This window comes from Lygodium microphyllum, chromosome 16 (genome assembly GCF_053477565.2).
Source record: "Lygodium microphyllum isolate KBCC chromosome 16, Lygodium_microphyllum_v1.1.10, whole genome shotgun sequence".
In the NCBI taxonomy this organism is placed as follows: domain Eukaryota; kingdom Viridiplantae; phylum Streptophyta; class Polypodiopsida; order Schizaeales; family Lygodiaceae; genus Lygodium; species Lygodium microphyllum.
Window position 1 is genome coordinate 63,568,999 of NC_141150.1, and position 5,149 is coordinate 63,574,147.

At 39.5% G+C, this 5,149-nt stretch overlaps 1 pseudogene; it reads right to left on the minus strand.

Annotated features, from left to right (window-relative positions):
* Positions 1-1,067: 1,067 nt before the first annotated feature.
* LOC148022914 (vacuolar protein sorting-associated protein 60.1-like) lies at positions 1,068-4,421 on the minus strand (annotated as a pseudogene).
* Positions 4,422-5,149: the final 728 nt, after the last annotated feature.

Here is a 5,149-nt window from a genome sequence, read left to right on the forward strand (position 1 = left end):
GGAGGGGCTCTTGGAAGACTTAGTGATTTGATGCTCATATCATAAATCTAATGGTTGCATTGGCTCCAAAAGGGGGGGTAAAACTCCAAGACACTTATTTAGAAAACTCTCGGTTCATTGCTTCTTCTTTTCTCTATGTTCGAAGTGCTATCTATTGCTTGTAGACTGCAATCGTGGCACGCGCAATTTTGCTAGTCACTTTTCTTTGTTTTTTCTTTTTATAAAATCTCTAAAACTAACTAAAACATCACTTGTCTTTTCTTTTAAATGACTTTCAGTTCTATCTTTTTAGGTTAATATCTAAAATATACTAGTTTTTTTTCTGCCCAAAATTCTAATATTCTTGGACCATCCAAACTATACACATTAATACTAGTGATTAATATGGCTCATAAGTCTCATTCACGTTGTAACTTTCGTGAAGGGTGGCTACGGTCCTTGTCAATTTGAGAAAAATGTCGGATTATGACTCTTGATTTATTTTAAAATAGATTTTCTATTAAATAAAAATTATTAGTTATTAATGTTAGTTAGCTTTGACCTTAGTTAGTCTTTAGTTAGTAATCTTGCGAACTTAATAAGTGAATAACTAACTTTTGAACTAACCAACTAACTTTTATTACGTGGAAATATTACAATGAGGCGCACCAGTATTTGTAGACGAGAAGTTTTTAACATTTTCCTATGTGAGAAAAGGGGCTTTGTGTTTCCCCAAGAGGCATTACATTTCTAGCTGGGCTCTTTAACATTTTTTTATGCAGTGTTCAACATCATGAGCTTTTGCTCATGAGGCACCACCTACCTAGGTAGGTAGGGTTTGGGGGCCCAAGGCTACCAGCCCCTCACCTCGAGCGCATAGCCCCTTGGCCCCAACCACAACTAGCAATGTATGCAATTCCTGCCTCACAGAAGCTCTTGATGTTATCATAATTCACAACGTGAGAATAACATTGGGAATTTGTCTAAAACTTCATGTAATAGAATGCAGGATGGATTTCACATGGTGATGTGACATAGTATAAGAAGCCAATTTAGGCAATCATTAGGGACTTTAAAATAGGCATTGTTCACAAAAACAGAAAGAAGGTACCTCCCAACAGATCTTTATCCAAGAGATCTCAAGCACTGTGACCTTGCACCATAGAGTCATGTGTCTCATTCCTTTTGTCGACTATATTCGTAATCTCATCTTGTAGTTTCTGAAATACACAAGTGACAGACCTTTGGGATCCTTAAAATATCAATGTGCTAAAGGTGTGAAACTAGTCACTCACATCAATATCGTCAATTTTCAGGATTTTCACGGTTGCTTCTAAGTCCTTGTTTCCTGCTTTCATCACTGCCATCTGCAAGACAAAGTTTGCAAAAACTAAGAAGCCCTGCATACGATCTAGTTTTTGTGTCCAGAAAACACTACTCATTCTACAAGAATATAGACAAAGAAGAGAGAAAAGAGAAAAATAAGTGACATACAAATCCTGTGAAAGACAAACTATTAATATTACTGTCTCTTGAGTATCCTTAATGCCTTCTGTCGCAAATGACACTTTTTCTAGATTAAAACTCTGATTGTATAACATGTCCCTTTGAGCTTCATATCTAAGAGCAGCAAGAAAACTATAGTTAGAGGTAGAATAGCATGACATACGGGAGATGAAACGTTTACTCCCCCAGCCCAAGAGTGTCACATTTTCTTCTACTTCAAAATCCACAGTGCTCGAGCTTTCAGAGCTTCCTGTGCAGGTCTAGGCCTTGTCTTCTTGATTTGCTCTTTGAAGCTAAGAAGCTCTGCCTCGAGTTTCTAGATCTTCTTGTTTGCAATATCTCCTCGCCTATTAATCTGCATACACAGAGATTATTCATATTCAAAACTTCTCACAGTATCCATGTATAAATCGCTCAGCTACGTCAACAATCGCTGAGCTACGTCAACAATGTGATGCAATAAGATCCAAAACTGCCTTTGCTGTGAAGGAGTAGGCCTCACAATCAGGGAAGATTCTTTTCATGGTAGGTGGTGTGCGAGGGAGAGGCCGCCTCAGAGAGAGAGAGAGAGAGAGAGAGAGAGAGAGAGAGAGAGAGAGAGAGAGAGAGAGAGAGAGAGAGAGAGAGTTTCATGACATATTTTTCATGGTAGTTACTGTACGAGGGAGAGGCGCAGGCAAGATCTTTTGAACCTGCGATTACCTGTTGCTCGGCCAATCTATGGCTAAGTATATTTTAGTACGGTTACAAACTTTGCGCAGTAAGCTTCCAGGGTTAATTCCAGATGCTTGAGCTTAAAGAATTCATTCATCTTCAATGTCTGGCAGGTTGGCAGAAGGTATTGTCCACGTACAACATCTTTCAGCGGAGCCCAAGTGACAGTAGTTTTAGAAATACCTTGATCCTTGTACCATTGCTTCCACCATAACCAAGTTTGGTCAACTAGCTTAAGTTTGGCTATCATTGCTTGATTCATGGAGGTAGTTCTCGAAGTAGAGAAATAGTCATCCATCGACTCAATCCATATCTCTGCCTCTGTTGCGACGTCTATCTCTTCTCCATCAAATTCGGGTGCCTTAATTTGCTTGAGAAGGAATTTCTTCTCTTGCATATCAGCATTCGTGGGTGCAAAAGGTGCCTAACAATCAAGCCATACCACTCAGGTTATTTCTATTTAGGATATGTCTATGAACCAAACATTAATCAATCACGTATCATCATGAAGTTTAGCTCTGATACCAACTGTAACGTGCCCGCACCTATCGCCTGTCCAAGCACGTTTTAGTGGTCCATCGAGAAACGAATCTAAGCGTCGCCTCTCCTGGCACTCCCATGGAATGTTCCAGGGTTTGTCGCCTAGGGTTTCCCAAGTCTGCCTTGCAGCGGAACGTTTACGGCCTCCACTAGGATCGACCTGAAATTTGGGTTCCTAGTTGTCAAGGTCTCCTGTTGGCATTCTAGTGTCTGGTTTTGGGCATCCTACTTTATGCAGAGATACCTAATCCGAAGCACATATATACCACACTTGATTCAAAGAGAATGGGAAATGAGAGGGATGCATTGCTCAGCCTCTCTACCCATAGGACATAGTCCCATTCCGGTCCCTAAAACGGCATGATTTGGGTTCTAACTTAACAATACCTAAAATCAACCAGTGATAAATCCTTGTGAGAAGCCTCCAAGTTCTCTAGGACCACCCAACCCGTCGGGGATTTCGTCCACCCACTTCCCTTAATAGCTTTAGTTTTCTAATTAGATCCTACCGCATTTATGTGTGACATTTAAAATCAACTTCATTAATTAAACCTTTTAGGGCATAGGGTTCGTTTACGTAATTTCTCGCGTAATTTACAACACGGACACAAAAATAAAACAAGCAGTCCTTTTGACAAACAAGTTCCTTAACTTATCTTCAAGTTAATCTTTGTCTCCTACCCATACAGGAGAATTATGTATCCCTTCTATCCAACAGAAGTACCTAGTCCAAATCACATGGCACCAAAATTTTCATCCTTTATCTAGAATAGGATCTTCCAACTCCTCTAGACATTGGGCTCACAGCAGTCTACAACTCCGTTACGGACTCGGCAACGGTTATCCAGAGCTCCACTGACCCCAAGTGACTTAGGAGTGAGACACACTTTCCGTGGTTGGCCTTTTTACTACTCAACCTCTGGTCCGTGAATTGAGCAGTGCCCTCTTGGGGTAATCCACGATGCAATCTTGGAGATGATCCACCCATGCAGCTATCCTTCCTTAATTAACCAATTAAGAATCAAGCATAATCCAAGCAATCTGTCCTAATATCATATTCTAGGAAAACATTCTTTTATTCCCATGGCAACTTATCATTACAGACCCCTACCATGCGTTTGCCATCAACACAAGGCTTGGAATATTTATCCAAATCACAATGCAACAATCAAATGATTGAAAGAAAAACATGTAGGGTGTTGTTCAATCAACCAACAAAACTAATTGTATTTTTTCCAAACAATACAAGAATAGATGCGATAATAATTCCATCGTATATTCACTCTCCCCCTTGAGATCAAAGAGCGATTCTATACAAAATTTTCCTAATACTTGTAAGCACAATTCTTAATGTCATTGTTTTTACGATTAAGCTATTCATAACCCCCGATTGATTGCTCTATCAACAAATAAGCCATACGCAACTAAGTGCAATTAGCTTCCCTTGATACATGAATTTTACAAATTCCATCTTTCAAATATTTAAGAAGAGGCCTATCCCTTCCCATAACCTATTCTCATATATCATAGCATGGGCCTAATGTATCTCATGCGATAATTAAAGAAAGCATCTAACAATTTAGAAAACATTACTTACGAACCGGAACCGCAGTTGGATTGACAGTGATGCCTTTGCCCAAAGCTTCGTTGCCGGTTGTAGGACTGCCATCCACACGTGACATTCTTTGCTTCGAGACCATCGTCCGCAAATACACTCAAGAGATTAAGAAGGCGGAATAGATTCGAGATGGGAGAGTGTAAGAGAAGATTGTTAAGTCGAGGATCGAGATAGAGGAAATTGTGTAGCCTCTCGGGGTAACTCTTCTCTCTCTCTCTCTCTCTCTCAAGCTCTCTCTCACAGTATATTAGAGGAGTATCTTTCTTTCTACCTCTATCTCACAGCCTCTCGGGTCTCCTTATGCTCCCTTGTGTCTCCCCATGCCTCATATTTATAATGAATTAGAGAGGAGTGGATAAGGCTGAGAAAAAGAGTGTAGGGGCTCTTGGAAGACTTAGTGATCTGATGCTCATATCATAAATCTAATGGTTGCATTGGCTCCAAAAGGGGGGTAAAAATTCAAGACACTCGTTTAGAAAAATCTCGGCTCACTCCTCCTTTTCTCTGTTCGAAGTGCTGTCTACTGCTTGTAGACTGTAATTGTTGCGGCACGCACAATTTTTCAGTCACTTTTCTTTGTTTTTTCTTTTTATAAAATTTCTAAAACTAACTAAAACATCACTTGTCTTTTCTTTTAAGTGACTTTCAGTTCTATCTTTTTAGGTTAATATCTAAAATATACTAGTTTTTGTTGCCCAAAAATCTAATATTGTTGGACCATCCAAACTATACAAATTAATACTAGTGATTAATATGGCTCATAAGTCTCATTCACGTTATAACTTTTGTGAA